This window comes from Podarcis melisellensis (assembly GCF_964234715.1).
Source record: "Podarcis melisellensis genome assembly, chromosome: 5".
NCBI lineage: Eukaryota > Metazoa > Chordata > Lepidosauria > Squamata > Lacertidae > Podarcis > Podarcis melisellensis.
In genome coordinates, this window is record NC_138537.1 from 14,744,266 (window position 1) to 14,765,413 (window position 21,148).

The window sequence follows — 21,148 nt, forward strand, 5'->3', positions numbered from 1 at the left end:
TATTCCGAACCACATTAACTGCTGCTTAAACTATCAGACTCATCCCCTTTGGTTCTGTTACCCATGTGTCTCCCTCGGGCTCTCTCTTTTTTTTCCTAGCAGGGTTGCATAACTTATACAAACAGATCCATTTCCTGTCTGCTGCGCCAAGCAATTTAGCAGACCTTGATGATCCTGCTGAGATCACTTTGGGAGGGGAAAACATGAAACCAAAAAAAGAGGAAAGAAACTTGGCTGTCAGGAGGCCGTGCACTTCAAAGTGCATTTTAAACAAAAATAGGAAATCAGGTTTATCAGACCTTTTTTTTTTTTTCTCCTTTCAAGGCTACATTTCCAGAAAAGTGCACTGCCTTATCAGGAAGACCTGGGCCATTTGCTGTGTCTCTTAGCTCACGGAATCGGTTTGAAGTGAGTCACAAGAAGCATTCTCAGGTTTACTTAACAAGCACAAACAAGGTATTGGAGAAGAAGTCATGAACTGCTGGTTATCACAGTTAGCATTAATAAACAGGTCAAGTCAGCAAAAAGCGAAGCCTGCTAAAAAAGTTTGTGGCATAGCACATAAGATACCAACTTCATGCTCAACTATATCCAAGCAAGCCAGTACGTTATGCCAACTCAAGGCCCCCTTACCTTGAGACACTGAACTTCCCACAACTATGCAGGGCCTTTGTAGAACTAAGATTTCAACAGATGCCCCTGGCATATTTAGAGGGGAGATATCGGGGAATTGCCCATACGGATCGCAAATGTAGACATGGATGCAGTCAGGTAAGTGGACCTCACACATCCTGTTGATTTCCCCCCTGTATGTGACTCCCAGAGGAAAATTTATACAGTGGTACCTCTGGTTACGTACTTAATTAATTCCGGAGGTCCCGTTCTTAACCTGAAACTGTTCTTAACCTGAAGCACCACTTTAGCTAATGGGACCTCCTGCTGCTGCCGTGCTGCTGGAGCACAATTTCTGTTCTCATCCTGAAGCAAAGTTCTTAACTTGAGGTACTATTTCTGAGTTAGCGGAGTTCTGTAACCTGAAGCGTATGTAACCTGAAGCGTATGTAACCCGAGGTACCACTGTATTGCCAATTCTTAATTGGCTTCCAGGTCAATTCGCACAGGAAGTGACAGTGAAACTCCTAGCAGATGAACATCTGTATATTACACACCAGGTAGCCAAATTCGCACTGGCAGCCAAGAAGCTCCGTTCCAGCTGTGTGAATGCACTTCAATCTCAAGTCTTAATGTTGTAAATTTCTTTTTTGTGTTGTAAACTGCTACAGGTTGCGTGTTATGATTTTAGTTGAAAGTTTTCTTCTATTCTCCATCGTCCATTGTAAAGGCCTTTTGGCTATTTACAATGAAAATTGACTGATTGATTCCAGCTGTTGAACAGAGTAGACAGCCTGAGAAAAAGGCCCCCCTAAACCTGCCAGTCACCTGCCCTCTGCTGCTCTGGGTGATTCTTCTAGATATACTGTTTAAGTTGAAGTTTTATATTTGCAGGGTTGGAAACTGAACTCACCCCGTTTGTCGTTTTGTCCTTTTTATGATGTGCCCGCAAAGACCTTATCAGCGGCTGCCCCATTCCAGCGTTCCTTATGCAGAAAAATTGGTGCGGAGGAGATGAATTTTTGGTGGCAAGGAAAAACAGATGTACCAGCTAGGAATTTCTCTGCTTTCGTAGCAGCGGCACATATGCATTTTTAAGTATCTCCTAGAGCATATGGCAAATTGTTTAGCGATAAATGATTATTCATAAGAAACGTTTTTATGTTTAATAATGTAAAGCTACTGCGATTCTGCTTGTATCACAAGCTTGCCACTTTAAGTCGGCTTGGTTCAGGAAAGACAGCCTATGAATATTTAAAATAAAAGTGCTCTACCTGTAAGTTTAAGGTTACATAGGGAATGATTATTTACCTATCGTTTCAGATTGCACACATACAAAAACACACATACAGTTAAACACGTGATGATGCTTTGCCCAGTTAAGAACAGTGGTGGTGAAATCCTGTGGGGTTTGTTTTGCTGTGGGTCCCTCCCCGATTTTAATAAAGAAAGTAAAAGGAACAGCATTATTACACTGAGGATTAACCAGCACCCCTATATGTACTGTTAGAAAACTACATAAACCGCTAGACTTTTGTGAATGAAGCCGCAACATATTGAACGCTGACAAAAACAGATTTAACCATGAGCTCCTCTCCTGTTAAAATGATTTAACGCCCTAATGCAATAACAGTTCTGTTCCACTGCTCCACAAACATCTAATAGAATACCTATTAACACAGCATGGTTCAAGCCCCAGAAGGAACATCTGCTGCTATTTGCGCAGTAAGCTAAATTGTCCCCAACAGGATTGCACAATACAGCACGGGGTGGCATCATAATATCACCTTGGCACTAAATGCATTTTTTATATATCAAATTTCAACCCGCTAAATGCATGTGCACAGCACACAACCACAGAGACAAGATGACTAAAAGCAGCCTACCAGGAATCTTACAATTCCATGCAACCCCCTCTCTCCAGCTTAAACTGGGCATCCACCCCCAACCAGTGTTCTCTTCCAAACGGGACCGATATGTTTTATTCAGCCACGGTTTACAGCACCTAGCACACACAAGCATGCATGCACAACTTGTGACCCGCCAAGCTAAACCATGTATTGTCGCCTTCAAAACCCCCGTCCCTGCTCTCTTTGTTGTTGTTAAATCATTTAGTCGTGTCCAACTCTTCATGACCCCATGGACCAGAGCACGCCAGGCACTCCTGTCTTCCACTGCCTCCCACAGTTTTGTCAAACTCATGTTGGTAGCTTCGAGAACACTATCCAACCATCTCGTCCTCTGTCGTCCCCTTCTCCTTGTGCCCTCCATCTTTCCCAACATCAGGGTCTTTTCCAGGAAGTCTTCTCTTCTCATGAGGTGGCCAAAGTATTGGAGCCTCAGCTTCACGATCTGTCCTTCCAGTGAGCACTCAGGGCTGATTTCCTTCAGAATGGATAGGTTTGATCTTCTTGCAGTCCATGGGACTCTCAAGAGTCTCCTCCAGCACCATAATTCAAAAGCATCAATTCTTTGGCGATCAGCCTCCTTTATGGTCCAGCTCTCACTTCCATACATCACTACTGGGAAAACCATAGCTTTAACTATACGGACCTTTGTTGGCAAGGTGATGTCTCTGCTTTTTAAGATGCTGTCTAGGTTTGTCATTGCTTTTCTCCAAGAAGCAGGTGTCTTTTAATTTTGTGACTGCTGTCACCATCTGCAGTGATCATAGAGCCCAAGAAAGTAAAATCTCCCACTGCCTCCATTTCTTCCCCTTCTATTTGCCAGGAGGTGATGGGACCAGTGGCCATGATCTTCGTTTTTTTGATCACAGCATTTGCAGGCAGGAAGAATGAAAGTTATATTTGAGTTTTTGCTGTCCTCTTAAACTTTTTTTTTTAAGGGCCTGCTGGTGGTGGCCACAGGCTACTGCATTTGGCTCAGCTGGTCACAAGCAGCCTCCATATTAACCTGTTGCATGATGATGTTTGCGCCAGGCATGCTTCTCTGGGCAAGTATTCCAAAGACAAGAGCCTATTAAAGAGAAGTCTCATTCTCTAGTCACTCCCTCCAGTTGGACGACCCTCAGGATCTCTTCCAATGCAACAATTCCATGATTCTATTAAATAACAATATCGGGGATGAACAACGTACATCTTAATGTCGGCTGAGATTCTTAACACAATATATACTCTGGTGCCGTTTGAGTCATTTTTCTAAGTGCCTCTCCTCCTGGGGATTCTTCACAGTTTTGAACTTTCTGGCATTTTAATAGGATTGTCTTTCTCAACAGCAAAGTGGATAGTGCATTGTTTTCATTAACAGTAATCTAATCTGGAAGGAGACCCAGGCAAGCATTGCTGTGGTCATATCTGTCTTTTCCAAGAAGGGCTGCAGCCCAGCACTGCCTTGAGCTATTGCTTCTTCTCCCTATTTTCCCCTCTTTCTTTTCTTTTCCTGAGCCAACACCCCCTGCTTCTTGCTGCACATCAATATTGGTGTGCAAACGAGGAAACACACAAAATCAAATTCTTCTTCTTTTTTACAGTTTGCAGGGCTACGCATCTGATCGGAGGCATCACGAGTCAGGGTCTTCCCCCTCCCCGAGTGTCCATGACTTATAACGTTTTGCAGATTTCAGCAAGTGGGCGGGACAGAGGGGTGAGTGGATGGGTAAACAGTTCTGCAGAATTTGCAGCTTGCACAAGGAGCTGGGGACGAGGCTGCGTGGGAGGAGAAGAAAAGCAGCTGGGTGGACAGTGCCCTTCAGAAAGCGAATCCCCAAAGTTGCATGCTGCAGTTTGTGCGAAAACAAAAGGGGCTTAACATTTTTGGGCAATTATTTATTTATTTATTTATTTATACCCCACCCATCTGGCTCGGCTTCCCCAGCCATTCTGGGCGGCTTCCAACAAAATATTAAAATACCATAATGCATCATATATTAAAAGCTTCCCTAAACAGGGCTGCCTTCAGATGTCTTCTAAAAGTCTGGTAGTTGTTTATCTCTTTGACATCTTGTGGGAGGGCTTTCCACAGAGCGGGCGCCACTACCAAGAAGGCCCTCTGCCTGGTTCCCTGTAACTTGGCTTCTCACTGTGAGGGAACCACCAAAAGGCCCTCAAGGCTGGACCTCAATGTCCGGGTAGAACGATGGGGGTGGAGACGCTCCTTCAGGTATACTGGACCAAGGCCATTTAGGGCTTTAAAGGCCAGCAGCAACACTTCGAATTGTGCTCGGAAACGTACTGGGAGCCAGTGTAGGTCTTTCAAGACTGGTGTTATGTGGTATCGGCGGCTGCTCCCAGTCACCAGTCTAGCTGCCGCATTCTGTATTAGTTGTAGTTTCCAGGTCACCTTCAAAGGTAGCCCCACGTAGAGCGCATTGCAGTAGTCCAAGCGGGAGATAACCAGAGCATGCACCACTCTGGCGAGACAGTCTGCGGGCAAGTAGGGTCTCAGCCTGCGTACCAGACGGAGCTGGTAGACAGCTGCCCTGGACACAGCAAGGGGGTATATGTCCCAGTTATTAGGAAAGGTGAGGGTGGCCTGCCTCGAGGCAGCACATTTTATGACACAGCAACATATACCCCCATTTCCCGTTTGGAAAAACAGAGGGACGCTTTCAATATCCCAACATTAGAGCATGCAAACACACAACTGCCCTTCACAGGAACTGACTTGTGGTTGTAAAGGTTTCGTTTGTCCAGCTTCTACCACAATGTTTGCCGCACTGCACAGAAACTTAAAAGTGCAAGCTATTGTGGCGTAAAGAGATTGTTAATCGAGAATAGTCTTGACGCTCAGAAATACAAGCCCCTCAGGTCACATCCGATCCACGAAGGTTTGGCCTGGCCTGGCTGGTGTTTATCAGGTAAAGCTCTTCTCCTTATCACTTTTTTTCTCTCCACCTCAGGAAACAGGCCGTCCCTGCAGTTATTAGAACAGAAGCAAGGATAGGGCACAAGCGAAGTTGAGGGAGAGGGAGAGGAACCAGTCCAGGGAAAAGGAGAAAACAGTCCTCAGGCAGTGCCCAAGAAATATTACAGTGGTACCTCGGGTTAAGAACTTAATTCGTTCTGGAGGTCCGTTCTTAACCTGAAACTGTTCTTAACCTGAGACACCACTTTAGCTAATGGGGCCTCCTGCTGCTGCCGCCGCTGCGCGATTTCTGTTCTGATCGTGAAGTAAAGTTCTTAACCAGAGGTACTATTTCTGGGTTAGCGGAGTCTGTAACCTGAAGCGTCTGTAACCCGAGGTACCACTGTAAATGTTTCCAAAGAGATAACACTGCTAGGGTGCATACACAATATATATTTAAAGAATCCGCCTCCCCAAATAATCTGGGGAAAGTGGTTTGGTAAGGGCGCTGGGAGTTATAGTTCCACGAGGCGCAAACTACAGTTCCCAGGACTCTCTTGTGGCGAGGTGTTTTAAATGTATGGTGTGTATGCAGCCCAGGCCAGCTGCTCTTGAAAGTTTCTTGAGGGGCCATAAACCCTCCCAGGTTTATCTCTGTGCAGAAGAGACCATCTGGTGAAGTGAGCTTGCACCACAACAAATCTTTCAGGGGACTTTTAGATGCCACAAAACTCTGCAGACTTTTAAGGAACAATACAGCTGACTGAGGACCGGTCCACTGAGTGGATGTCTTCCTCAGGGGCAACTTCCTTTCCTAGAAGAAACTGCTCAAGATACAATGATGACACAACCCCTGCTGACCTTTGAGGTCAATTCTCTCAGAAGGGTTGGTTATAGACCTTCTGTGTGCATTGAGCAATGATATTTTAAAACAAGACATGCTGCCCTGAGCCTACCGGACAGGATAGAAGACAAGTTTAAGAACAGTGAGGTTGCAATCCTATGCATGCTGACCTGGGAAGTAACTCACTCTGAACACAGTGGGGCTCTCTTAGAAATAGACAAATACAGAATTGTGCTAGTACCGCAGGCAAAAATCTTAGACAAGAAACAGTTGGCAGTGGGTGAAACAAGCCATCATCCCACAGAGATCTCCTCCTTGTCATTTTACCTTCTCTCAAGGTAGCATTTTAAAAGCAAGGAGCTCCTCTATATGCAACGCCTTTATTCCGTGATAACACCTTCCACGGCTACACAACTATAACATGCAAAAGCTACCTTGCAAGAAGAAGAAGGAGAAGAAGAAGGCTGGCTTTTAAAAACAAAGTATTTCCTAATCGTCTTGCCAGTGCATGACACCAGTTTGCAAGCACTCCCCCTCCTGAACTCTACAGATGACTCAGTGGAAACTAGCATATGAAAATCTTGCCGTCATCTGACCCCCGGCATCGGAACAAATCTCTCACCTTTTTGCTAAGAGTCGCAAACTGTTGTCCCAACTATGATCAAACAGATGGGTTTTCCAACAGTCTGAATCCACTCTGAATAAAACTGTTTCACTCAGGAAAATCTCCTGAACTAACAGCGCAGGAGAACCCCATTTTCGCCCCAGGGGCCACCTTCCAGGGAGCATATTCCAGTGGTGGGCGGGCAAGAGGCAAAAAGAAGGCGGAGCAAGAACAAATCTGAGCATTACTTACCATCATAGAATTGCAAAGTTGGAAGGGAGTCCGAAGGTCCAAACCTGCAATGCAGGAATCTTTTGTCCAATGTGTGACTTGAACCCATGACCCTGAGATGATGAGTCCAGGCTAGTGTCTACAACCCTCTCTCCATCCATGCAACCTTGAGGCATTATCAGGGTTCAAGAACACAGGGGGTCAGACTAGATGACCCTTGGGGCCCTCTCCACCCTACAATTCTATGATTCCAGCCAGGCCAAAACACACAGGGAAGACACGAGTGATTGGTGTGACATTCTTGCTCTATAGCTTTAAAACCACAGAATATAATCCACAGTGGGTCTGCTATTCCCAATCAGAACGTGGGGCGCTTTTCCTGAAGCTCCTTTTCATCTAAAGTGGAGGGTTCAAAAATTTATGTTCAGTGCAAGAAGCTTCCCCAATACAGGACTTCTCTTCCACTGCCCACATTCCCTCGAAATATGCAGCTGCAGGGGCCAAGGGAGTCTGCAGAGTACAGTACTGTAATTTAACAGCGCTATAATGGGATTTTGAGACATTCTTCCTGAAGCAGCTTGCAAAATACACAACAAGCTACCATTTGAGCATGGTGGCGCTGTGGGTTAAACCGCAGAGCCTAGGACTTGCCGATCAGAAGGTCGGCAGGGAGAGCTCCCATTGCTTGGTCCCTGTTCCTGCCAACCTAGCAGTTCGAAAGCATGTCAAAGTGCAAGTAGATAAATAGGTACCGCTCTGGCAGAAGGGTAAATGGCGTTTCCGTGGCCTGCTCTGGTTCGCCAGACATGACCTGGAAGCTGTACGCTGGCTCCCTCGGCCAATAAAGCGAGATGAGCGCTGCAACCCCAGAGTCAGCCACGACTGGACCTTGTAAGATTACCAAAAGCCATCACAGGAACAACAGCCCACATCATGCCATTTCTGCAGTTCGGTTGACCATTAAGGACTGTAAGGCATTTTTCCATTTGCATAGTATTATATAGCTAGAAAGTAGTAAATGTCACTTCGCTGTGACGGTTAAAGTGTGTGCACACAAGCACATATACCCCACCCCCAGTTTCTTTGAGATCTGCAGCGCTGCCAAAATCAAATTCTTGTCGGGTTTTGTCCAACAGCAGTTCCTAGGCAGTGGGAACGAGCCAGTAAAATCTGCCCAGCTTGCCAAGAAAACAACTGCTGCTATGTTACAAACAGACTCAGGTAAACATTGGTTCTCTCCAACTCCTGAGGCTCAAAGGAGCTTATAGAACAGGGATCACCAATATGACATCCATGGGTGCTTGAGCGACCTTAAAATGCCTTCATTGTCCCTTCCCCACCAAAAACAGGCCTGAAAGAAGCATTCCACTGTTCTGATGTATTCTGGATTTCTGCATTACTATGTTACCCTCACTTATGTCTCATTTCCATACACAACCCAGCCTGGTACAAGGAATTCCCTCGCAGTGGGACCAAGAGCTCTGGAAGTGGATGGCAGAACTGAAATTTGAGTGCTGACTAGCTTTAAGAGGCTTTCAGAAACACAGAAATGCACCCAGTACCAGAAAATAATAATAATAATAATAATAATAATAATAATAATAATAATATATACCCCACCAATCTGACTGGGTTGCCCCAGCCCCTCTGGGCAGCTTCCAATATAAACTACATAAATTTAAATAAATTGCAAAGTAGCATTCATTTTCATAGAATCATAGAATCATAGAGTTGGAAGAGACCACAAGGGCCATCGAGTCCAACCCCCTGCCAAGCAGGAAACACCATCAGAGCACTCCTGACATATGGTTGTCAAGCCTCTGCTTAAAGACCTCCAAATTATTATGCGACATTTTCCAATTTATATCATAATGCAGCTACTTGAAGATTAGCCCATATGTCACGAGCGTAGTCCTATTAATCTAATACAGCAAAGACGCATCAATGCTTGTTGCGGCACCCTGTTGGGGCTTAAGCTTTAACGGACACAGTTTCAGACTCCCTATTAGCAAAATCGCAGAACAAACACACTTGGAACAGCCGTTCTAATCTTTAAAAACCTCTGACACTACACAGGTGAGCAATTCATCCTTGCAAATCGTTGACTTCAGTGCAATGCCCTTAGAGAACGCTGCTTCCCTGCGGAAGGCAGCAAACTGCACGGTTCTTCCCACCGGACTTCACCGACTCCATTTACACACACACTTTGTTTGCTTCCACTGCAATAAACTGTACGCCCCACCAATTCCCATTAAACCTGCATCACTGATGCACACCCGGATCCTATATAAACCAATCACTTAAGCTTTACACCTTCTTGAAGGATTTTGCTGCCTGGAGTAGACAGCCCTCCCACTTTCTAGGGCCAGCATTTAAAAGCCTTGAGCTGCGCCATTCAGACCCCAGTTTGCCAAGGAACAATTTCAGCACCTGGGTGTTTCAGAGGATATTCTAGGACTGAGCACACTTTTCAACGCACGTTGGGCAGCCTCACACTGGTTCTGCATCAGAATGTGCCAATCTTCCCCTGCAAACTCCATTCTGTCTTTTGCAGGATCTTGTTCGCAAGACCAGCCAGGAACCCCCAACTTTCCCCAGAAAAGCTGGAAAGCCATTGCTATCAAAAACAAGCAACCCATCAATAATATCTCCAGCACCGCCCCCGCCCCCCCTTGAAGTGAACACAGCTTGCATGGAAGGAAATGCACCCCATGCCCAGGTATCTCTCATTCATTAATGCACGTTTAATTCACAAGAAGTTCCTGGGAGATGATGCCCAGCACAGAACTCATTGTTTACAGCAGAACTGACTTCCATATAAATGTGCTTTCAGCTGCTGCTTGAATGTTTTCTCCTGGGTGGTGTCACAAATTCAAGAACAAATTCACTTTAAAGCATCTTTCTCGCTATCCAGTACTCTGAAGAATTTTCTGCTCTAGCACATAAGACACATAGACACCAGCTTCTTAAAAAGAAAAAGGGGGGGAAAGCCATCCACCAAATTCCGGGGAGTAAGAAAGAGAGAATGTTGAAAGACTTTATCTGTTTTCAAATAGAGGGACATTCCTGCCTGTAGATGGCCTGTTATCATTGTATATCTATCAGCTCCTATTTCCCCTTTGTTGTTTGAAAAGCTCCTCTCTTCCCACATACCTTTGGTCTCTAGGGGCAGATTGCACAGTGACACTAAACCTCAGCCATAAACAAGCAAGCTTTTGATACGCTAGACTCCTATTAGAAAGAATTCTATATAGCTGGTACAACCTGAGAGAGAACTTGAAAAAATGAGTGCCAGGATTTCTGTCAAGGTTTTTCACAACCCTGCATTATTGCTGGGATGGAGATATCCAACACAGCTCATACACCATTTCTGCTCAGTTAGAGAGAGAGAGGAAATTCCAAGGTAAATTGTGGGTTTTGTTCAGTAGGTTCTAGTCCCATACTGAAAGAAAGGCAAAACTTTTGCAAGCTTTTGTATTTTGGGCTCGTAACCAACCCCCCTTTTACCTTCTCTACGAACCTGCCACTTAACTTAAAAGTTATATCTAGTTTAGGCTTTTAACTTTCAAAATGACTTTGGCAGACATTAAGAAAAATAAGCATTGCACAATACTCGTTTTGCACAATTACAAACAACTGGGTAATGACAATATGGCAAGGCAAATGTTTACAGAGGGAAAGCATTAATCACGTAATAGGTACAATTAAACAACCCATTTGCTCCGTTAAATGTTTAGGTTTCTAATAAGATTTTAATGAGAGCTCTCCCCAGCGAAGTCTCCTATCAATACCTTGATAGGCATTTCCTGATGTTACTTTCCACACAGATCACACAGCACAACCACCAGTTTTACTGAAATAAATGGATTTCACATCCAAGTCATGAGTTTAGGATCATGGATGCCAACCTACCAGAACAATGACTCATGAATTCCTATGAATTCTGAGTAGGAGTTGCAGTGTTCTGTTACTGCTGTCGCTCCTCAAACCTGGAACATTTCCCCCTTCTACTCCCTTCATCGGAACTTCCCTTCCAAATAACCACAACCCAGTATTCCTCATGGTGCAAAAAGTAATATACCAAAATCTTCAATATCCACAAAATATGCCCTAAACTGAGAACATGCATTTTAACCACTTAATGTTAAAATCAAAAACACAGTTCACTCCAACTCTCAAAACTAGCAGGTATAGCCAGTGGGATTTCAGACTTTCTCCTTTCAGCGCCAACTCATCTACAGAGACATCTCTGCATGTTGTAGAAGGCATGCATGTTCTCTGTGCACACTCTGGCAAAGTCTGTTGAGCATTCCCAATCCCTTCCATCAGAGATGAGAAAGTTGTAGCTCTTAGGATCTCCCACCATCCTTGATCTGTGCTGGCCATGCCGGCAGCGACTGACAACCGAATTGTCCTTCTCACCCTTTCCTGTTTTTTGCAAATAGACACAGAACGTTATTGCTTAACTCGCGTGTCATAGCTGTGGCTTCCCTTATCGACTGGGAGAAGGAAGTGGGCAAATTTCTCAATGAAAAATTGGGTAGAATACTACCTGGACGTTCTGCCTTGTATCTCTGGATCAACCAGGCCTAGCCTTCTAGGAGCTTCTAGGAGCCAGCGTGGTGTAGTGGTTGAGAACAGTAGTCTCGTAATCTGGTGAACCGGGTTCGCGTCTCCGCTCCTCCACCTGCAGCTGCTGGGTGACCTTGGGCCAGTCACACTTCTCTGAAGTCTCTCAGCCCCACTCACCTCACAGGGTGTTTGTTGTGGGGTAGGAAGGGAAAGGAGATTGTTAGCCGCTTTTGAGACTCCTTCGGGTAGTGATAAAGCGGGATATCAAATCCAAACTCTTCTTCTAGCAACTTTTTTTTAAGGAATATACCCTGAGCATCCTGACCAGTTAATGGCACAAAGGGGCTACTATGCTAGAATCCATGCACGGCAGAGGAAACAAATCATTTTTTTGGGGGGGGGGAGCACAGACCCTTCTTTAAATGAATGGTATAACTTATCTCTGGCAAACTGTGCTAGCTTACAAAACAACTACAAGACGTAAAAGGTTCACTATGGCAACTGACTTTGCAGGGGGAGATGCTGGTTTTTTCCACATTTATGAATCAGCAGAGTGGAGGAGGAGGCGGCCTGCCACCCACTTATGGCAACCTCTGAAAAGGACCACTGGATTAATGAAGGATAATGTCTTCAAAGAACAGGTGGGTTATTCATTATGGATGCCTCTTTCCATATAGCTTCCGCCATCTCTGCGTCATGTGATGCTATTCGTTTATTTGCTTACTTACCCAGGACATTTATAAAATACTTGCTAAAAAATATCAACAAGCGGCGCACAAGTCCAACTATATGCAAAACGTGACTGAAATCCAAAAAAAACCCCATAACTAAAAATCAAATATGCACAAAAAGCATCATGGAAAACAAAGGTAAATACTGAATTGTGTGTCCACACTGGCTTGCTGAAACAAAGAAGTATTCAGCAGGCCTATAAAACAGTACTGCGAGGGTGCCTACCTAAGGACAACAGGCAGGGAGTTCCAGAGATCATGTGCCGGCACACTAAAATAATGGCTTCATTAAGTAGATGCTAAAAATACACATTAGAAGAAACTGACCAATCCCAGCTAGATGGCAACCCTATACAAAACTCCTTTGCCCTCCTGTAAGATGTGCCAAGAGGAAACCCCAGTTCTAAAATACTAAGTAAGAGTACAAGTCTCAAAAAAGAGCAACTGTGTCCCTTGGGCACACCCACAAAACTACTGTATTTACTCGAATGTCATGCACACCTTTTTTGTCCAAATTATGTCGCGAAATTTAGAGTGCGATTCAATGGCGCGTTTACATTCACCACCGAATTCTTTCCTTTTTGGGGGGTTCAAGGTTTTGAAAACCGAGGTGCGCATGAGATTCGATGGCGCGTTACATTCGAGTAAATACAATACTCCAAATTTCACCAAATGCCACCACTCATCTGGCCTCCATAAAGCGGGACAGTTATGCATGCAGTTCAGCCTATAAACATTTCAGGTATGGACTTGGAAAACTTTATAAAAGAAATGTCTCATCACTATCCCAGCAATGACCTCAGATCGGTGGATGAGCTCACCCATTTTAAAAATGGCAAGTGATTCAGTTTCCATGAGAGACCAGACATGAGCTATGTTTGAAGCACAAGCTATCCAACCACACCAGTTATTGGACTGATTATGCATAGAACTTCTGGATTGCTCTCTGTAGCTTTCTGCCAGGAGAGGACTGTGACCAAGACGACGATGGCGCAAGCAAGAAGGAACATCGACAACACTGCCCAGAAAATACTGTCAGAAACCATCTTGTTCTCTTGGGAGAGGAAAGACTTCCGTGATTCCATTATCTCCATCATAATTATTTAGCCAGAAAAAACCTAGCAATGATAAGCAAGCAGATACTGTGCTAAAGCAATCCAAATTCAAGTTGAATTCTGTGATGCATGGATTCCTTTTCTGCTTTTAAAAACATAGGAAGTTGCCTCCTGCAGGTCTAGTCACTGATGCGTCAAGAACAAACCTCGGTTTACAGCTCATGGTTCGTCTGGATTGAGACCAACCACAAACTTGGATGACATGCTATGCCAAACCATGGTGTAGACTGTAGAGCATAGCAAGAGCAGCAAAGGTGATGCAAAACGGCCACAATCTCCTCTCCAGGAGCCTGCCTACTTGAGCTGATCCATGCAAACTGAGCCAGTGTATTTAAAGCAGGGGTCGGCAAGGTTTACCTCGCCTGGGCCAGTTCACTCCAGCGGAGATCCCTCCATGGGCCGGATCGCGCCCATCCGCGATTACCAGCGTCTGCATCTGCGCAAATGCAATTTCCGGTGCCGCAGAAGCAAGTCCCCACTGTGACGGTTTAGCACAGCTTGTGGGGACTTGCCAAGCAGGCAGCTCGGTTCGGGGGCGGTTCGGGGGCCGGTTAAACGACCCCCGTGGGCCGCTTGTGGCCCATGGGCCTTAGGTTGCCGACCCCTGATTTAAAGAATGGAAAGCTATTATGCCAAATATCTAATTGCCTCAGGAACACAAGATTCACACAAGCTACAGGTGCACAAGACAGGCTCTTTTTTTGAGGCAGACGTCCGATTCCCTTTTATAATCATACACTTTATAGCCCAAGACTGGGAAATCCTGTTTTTAATTGCTAGGGGAGCTGTGGTATAAAAATTAAATCCACACTTAAAAGCAAATCAAACTAGGGTTCATTATCTTTAGCCACCAATTTCTAATCTGTGCATTGTCCATACGACAATGAGGAAAGGCTGGCTGTTATCTTCTGAAATTAACATGGCTTTCCCACAAACCAGAGTACTGAGAGGGGTTTTGAAATTTGCTGAGTGCAGCAAAACAGTTCTTATTGGCAGTAGCTCAGTGGCTGGACGTCGGCTGTGAATGCAGAAGATCCCAGCTTCAGCCTTCAGGTAGGGGTAGGAATGTCCCTTGGCTGAAATCCTGGTAGGCAACGCTGAGATAGATGCACCCGTGGTCTTTCTTTAAAGCTTCATATGGTCAATAAATGGCAAAGTAATCCTTCCTTTGCACCAAAGCATGAAGGGAAATTGAAATGGAATGCATTCAGTCAAGGAATGACGAAACAAGGTGTGGGGAAGAGGTAATTTCTACCCTAGGCACCACATTTTTAGGTGCCTAGATTTTCCCCCTAGCCTTTGATTACTACTTCATACAATATAAATACACACTCAAGCCTTGTTAACCTCTTTGGCCTTGTCTCTACCCTGTATCATTTCGGCCTCTTGTTTACATTGAACCACCCCCAGAAGAGAGAAAAGCAAGGAAGAGGATGCAACCCACAAACCCCAATTTACTTGGCCCTGTTGTTAGCCACTTTGAGACTCCTTAGGGTAGTGATAAAGCGGGATATCAAATCCAAACTCCTCCTCCTCCTCTTCTTCTTCTTCTTCATAATCATCATCTCAGAAGCTATGTGCACGACAAGGGATGGTATGCCCTTATGGAAAGTTAAAAAATGAACTTCTTAATGAATAATTGGAAAAGTTCCCTGAGCTTACGAGCTTTAGTGGAGTGAATTAGACAGTTTTTCTGCCCCGTGCAAAATAAATTAAGCAACAGCACCATTACAGGAATGATTCCGCGAAGCAGCCACCCACAATTATTATGGGAGAATATTCTAACGATGACAATATGCCACTTATTATTATTATTATTTTAATAAAAACACCTCCTGTTTGCCTCCCACAAATATGCTTCCTGGGATCCACACAAGAGCTGGCTAATCTGCAAGTTCCCACCCCGCAGCCCCAGAATCCACCTTTTTGGAAACAATATTAATAATAATCCACAGAACAGTCTTCTCCCTGCCAAAGAAAAGGAATGTCCATTTCCTACCCCCAATTCTTCCTACCAAGGGGAAAACAGACATTAGCACTGAATATTAGGCTAGAACCACATGCCAGTTTTCTATAGGAGCGTAGTGTCAAGGCCTAAGAGCAGGCATAGGCAAACTCGGCCCTCAAGATGTTTTTTGGGACTACAACTCCCATCATCCCGGACCACTGGTTCTGTTACCTAGGGATGATGGGATTTGTAGTCCCAAAACATCTTGAGGGCTGAGTTTGCCTATGCCAGCTCTTAGGCCTTGACACTACGCTCCTATAGAAAACTGGCATGTGGTTCTAGCCTAATATTCAGTGCTACTAATGTCTGTTTTCCTACATGAGTAGAATGTGTGCTTTTATTTAAAATGCATCTCTGGGTTATTTGTGGGGGCATAGGAATTCGATCATTATTATTTTTTTCCAAAATATAATCCGGCCCCCCACAAGGTCTGAGGGACAGTGGACCGGCCCCCTGCTGAAAAAGTTTTCTGACCCCGCCTAAGATGAAAGGGAGAACCTGGTAGAGAATCAGTGTTTCACAGGCCTCAGGCCTTCATATATCTGTAAAACAGGATTTATTTATATTTCATATGGAAGAACACTCAGTATTCCTGCTGCCCCCTCGCCCAGCAACAGTATGAAGACCAAAACCGTAAGAAAAAAGTCAGGCCACAAACATCCCACTAACATCAACAACAGCTAGACATTTAAAGCAGTGTCATTTTATCACTCATAGGTTCCCTCAAAGAGTCATGGGAACTGTAGTTGGCTAAGGGCGCTGGTACTTATAGCTCTGCAAGGGGCAAACTACACTTCCCAGGAGTATCTGGAAGAAGCTATGACTGCTAAAGTGATATAAATGTGTTTTAAATGGGTGGTGCCAAGAATCATCTGAGAAAAAACTTTGCCTTTTTGGTAATTACATCCTAGTGTAATTACACCAGATTCCCTCCATTTCCTGCTTCTTGTTGCAACTGCACTTCCCATACCCCTCTGAAACGAACGGAAGGCTTGAAAAAGATGCTCTGTCCGAAGAAACACGGTCCATTTAGCAGCGATTTCCCCATTCCTCCTTGTTTGATCTCACTGGGCATATATCGCTGTTATGCTTGCGAAATCTGAGGCAGAGAGATTATCTTATCCCCAGTCACTCAGCAAAGTCAGGATCTGAATTCACTTCCAGGCCCAACTCTACAGATCTTTAAGCGAATCCCCTAGTGTACAGATCAACACTGAGGCTAACCAGTGAGGAAGTGCAAAGCGCACTCAGCGGAGGCCTCTCTCTCCGGTAGGAAGGAAATCAGTGGTAAAAATTCCAAACATTCCAAGCTGCACCTAGCATTACCACTTCTGCATGAGAGATCAGATCGGTGGTGAGCAGACATGATACAAAGGAGATGGTTGGGGAACCTTTATAGGATTAGCACAGAGCATACTTTGCATCCAGAAAGCTTTGGGTTCAACGCCCCCCCCAAAAAAACCCTCCAACCTGCAACCCCAGAAAGATGTAGCAGTCAGCTGGCCTTCCAACTGACAGCCTGGTCCCAGGTGAGTCATGACAGCACCAGCACTCCTATACAAAAATATACTGTAAAAAAACGAAAGAAATTGGTCCCCAAATGCATGTTTGGTTTGTAGGTGGGTCCTAGGTCTGAAAATGCCAAAGACTGCAAAGCTCAATGGTCTGACTCAATATAAGCCAGCCACACACTTCTGCAGCCAGAGTAATCAGTTCCAAACACCATTTTCCCCAGGTTTTAAACAGGGCCCCCCCTTCCAAAAAATTTTTTTGAGAAGCACATTCTTGACACTTGAGTCTTCGCTTCCTCCTCCTCCTCCTCCGCCCCCTCTTTTGCTACAGCCTTCCCCTTCCATCCCACAGACAAGATCTCAACTGTCCAAACGCCAGAAGATAACTGCTGGCGGAAAAGAAAAGAAAAATGAGAAAGAAAAGGGGTGCAATTAAAAGATTCTGCCTTCAGAGAAAGCGCTCCCCCCCCCCAACTCTTTGGCCTTGGTCCGAGCGAATTTCTCTTTGACGGAATGGCAAAGCACATCATCAGAGAGGCAAAAATGAATAAAAGTAAGAGCTAATTAAGTGAAATGTTTTCAAGGATGGGGAGGGAGGGAGAAGCAAGAGTTTTTGCTTCGCAAAGTTTTTCTTCTCCTCCCTCCTTCTTCCAGCGTTCCATTTCCTGGTAATGTGCCATTTTGTTGGAAGGGGGTGGGTGGCGGTAGGAGAAGAGAGCGTCTGGCACGGGAAATCAAAAGTTTCCAGATATTTTTTTTTTTAATTTCCCCCCTCCTTTCTCCGCCCCCCCCGCTCCGTTTGCCAGTGGCGTCAGCGAGGAAGGGAGGGGCCTGGTGGGAGGACGGGCTGGAGGAGAGACGTCTGCGTGTGTCTCGGTCTCTTTTCTCCAACGTGCCCCCTGGATCCAGACATTTTGGAAAGGCTTCGGCTCGCCTTTCCAACGCGCAAAAATTAATAACAAATACCGGGGGGACCGGGTAGCCCCCGGCTGCGTTGCAACGACAGGAAGGAGCAGCAGCAGCAGCGCTGGCTGGTTTGCCTCCACCTGAAGGGTATCAAAACCTCTTCCCTCCAAGGCATCATCCAGAAGGGGGCTGCGAGGCAGTGCGCGACGCTGGCGCGCAGCGGAGGAACCCCGGGCCAAACCTTCGCCTTTGCGCGGGCCGGATTCCATTCCCCCGTCTGGCCCTCCCCGCTTTGCTCACGCGCAACACAACCCCCCCCCGGTCATTGGCAGGGAGGGGGGCACAGTTTGCATTCACGCACATATAAGATCCTATATGGAGACAAGGAAAATCCCATTTTTACGCTTCCCAACGGGGGCTGGGTGTGTTGTTGCTGTTTTTTGCATTGAAACCTGCGTTGCTTTGTTGCTTTTTTAAAAAAAAATATTTTAAATAATGCGATCCTTTAAGTTTGATGTGGATTGAGGGCAAGCCGGGAGGCCGGAGATGGAAGCCCCTGTTTAAAGCACACGATAGGAAGTGCGCCCAAGCAAAAGGGCGGGCAGCCGGGCAGAAAAGGCAGCGGCGAGGAGCCTGTCTGGATTGCTAGGTTATGATGGTGTGTCTGTCTCCCTCTCTCGCCTTCCCAGCAAAAAAAAATAAAAATGCACACACACACACGAAATCGTATTGCAGCTCTAGCACTCAGGCTGGCTCCCTTACAGATGGGCTCCGGCACCAGCAGCAAACCCGTTTTCATCCCTCCTCCATTCCACGCAACCAGACCCACAATATATATATATATATATATATATATATATATATATATATATATATAATCAGGCGCCCGCGTCTCCGCCGCTAACCCTTTGCATCCAAGGCCTCGTTCCCAAGCCAAATTCCAGGAAATGGGCGGGGGGGGGGAGAGAGCGAGAGAAGGAATGGACTTCTCCTGCCACTCTGAATTTGCAACGGCGAGGAAATCGGTGCCCAACCACCAAGAGCACCCGGAGAGAAACGCATTCTTTTCCCCCTCTCCAAAAAAAGAGTCTACTTCGCATTCTCTTCTCCTGTTTCCCCCACCCCAGCAAACATTTATCTCCATTCCCCTAAAAAAGAAGAACTGAGCAAGCCGTGAGTCCCTAGTTGCTCCTTCCAGAGAGTTTGCGTAGGCAAGGACCCGAAAGTACTGGAAAAAATAGTGGTGTAACTTAAACGAGGAGTAATTGGGCAATGAGGCGGCGAGGGGGAGAGGGGCGCACGGATCGGAGAGATCCTAAAGGCGCCGGGCAAGGAGCAAACTGGAAAGAGAGAAAACCCAAAACTTTCCGGAGATCCCTCATTGCCCCTTCTCTCCAGGGAGCCTTTGCCCCCCCCCCTTTACTCCCCACCGCCTTCCCGATCCCGACCCCCAAGGCAAGCCCAGGCTAGACGCATCCTTTTGAGCACACACACCGTTCACACTCGGGGAGTTTCCACTTCGGAAACAAAAGGAATCCGGATTGGGAAGAGGCGTGGGGGGGGGGGCGTAGCAAAACCCACTCGGAGTAGTAAAAGGCAGAGAGGTGTTGGGGGGGGGGGGAAGAGAAGCTCCAGTATTTCCGAGTTATATTAAACTGGGCGTCTTTATTTTTTAAATTGCAATCAGAATACAAGCCCCGGAGCGAATTTTTTCTTTGCATTTGCAAACCGGAGCGGGAGGGGAGGGAAATTCGCCTCTCGCTTGGCATTTTCTAGCCTGGGGGGGTTGATAGGGGGGGGGGGTGGGAAGGAGAGAAAGACGCCTGATAAGAAAAGCCTTTCCGCTTACCTTGTGTTGGAAACGGGGGCTCGGGGGTGCTGTCTTGGAGAGAATGGCCCTGCTCGTTCTTCGGAAGAGGGAGGCGGGCAGGCAAGTCCGGTAAATCCCCGGGCTGTGTGGCTGGGCGGGCAGGCGAGCGAGCTGGAATAACTACCAGTAGGGTTTGGTGGGGGATTCCGCCATGTCAATGATGTCGGACCACATGGGGATTTGTGACCAGCCCACATACCATACAGTCTGGATTAGAAGCTACTGTGGGAAAGGAGAGGGGGAGGGAAAAAAAGAAATCAGCTGAGGAGGGAGGCGGGCGCAGAAAATCCAGAGCCTGGAGGAGGAAAAGGAGAGGGTGGGGGAGAGAGAGGGGAAAAAGAGGCACTTTGCAAATTTATTAACCGCCTTGCGTTAAAAAATAAAGCACGGAGTGCTCCCTTTCTTTCTTTTCCCCCTCCAGTAAGACTGAGGAGTTAAAAAAAATTACAGTAAGATGATGATGTTAGGAGCAAGCGACTCTACCCAGACTGCCATCTCCAACACACTTTGCTCAAGAGTAAACCCTACTGGGACACACTTTGCAGAGCCTTACTGAACTCGAGTAAGAGCGCACAGGTCCGAGCTGCATGCCTGCGTGCCAATGCACTCTTTTTTCCCTTTTTTGATGGGGGGGTTGTACTCTCCCCCCCCCCCATTTCTCAGTCTGTACAAGCGTGCATTGGATCAGACTGCGAAGAAGAGGAAGGGGGCGCCTCTGAACACACGCCCCCCCCCGCGCATTCTCCCAGGATGCGCTAATTCATTCCTCTCCCATTCATCCGCCACACACCCCGTTTGCGGTTTGTTACCCCGCAATAATCCCCCGCGAGGGCACCTAAAACAAAATCAATTAATAACAGTTTAGTTATGCTGTGCCTTAACATTAATCTCACCCGCCCATCCATGCTGGCGACAGAACGAGGATACAGAATAATTGCCCCCACAACTGCAAGTTGAAAACCAAGTTGGTCATTTCTTCCAAAATAACACAAGAGTTTTGTGTGTGTAACGCAACAATCTTAATTATGCCTGCTCATTCACTATGTTCAAAGAAACAGTTTATTCTCAACTGGAAGTATGGATTGGGTAGCACATTTTATTTTTAAAAAACCCATAAGTGGTTTTTTAAAAAAACAATGCCATCCTATACACCTCTACTCAGAAGTAAGTCCTACTGAGTTCAATGCGGCTTACTCCCGCGTAAGTGGATACAGAATTCCTGCGTTTTAAAAAAAAACCACCATGACTCAGTATATATGGAATGTCTGCAATGCTCCCTTTATATATTTTTTTTTCTTTGGAATTAAAAGAAACTGCAACATAGTGTGTTTGTGTTTAAGC

At 45.9% G+C, this 21,148-nt stretch overlaps 1 protein-coding gene and 1 long non-coding RNA gene across 2 annotated transcripts in view; both read right to left on the reverse strand.

Moving 5' to 3' along the window:
- The window catches only part of FNDC3B (fibronectin type III domain containing 3B), a 259,170-nt gene extending 239,149 nt beyond the window's left edge, over nt 1-20,021 (reverse strand). The window contains exon 1 of the mRNA XM_081910793.1: nt 19,787-20,021. The gene's annotated coding sequence lies outside the window, so the exon portion shown is untranslated. The remainder of the gene's footprint in view (nt 1-19,786) is intronic.
- LOC309370038 overlaps nt 1-21,148 on the reverse strand; it is a 349,876-nt gene that overhangs the window by 275,621 nt on the left and 53,107 nt on the right. The gene's annotated exons all lie outside the window — the stretch shown is intronic.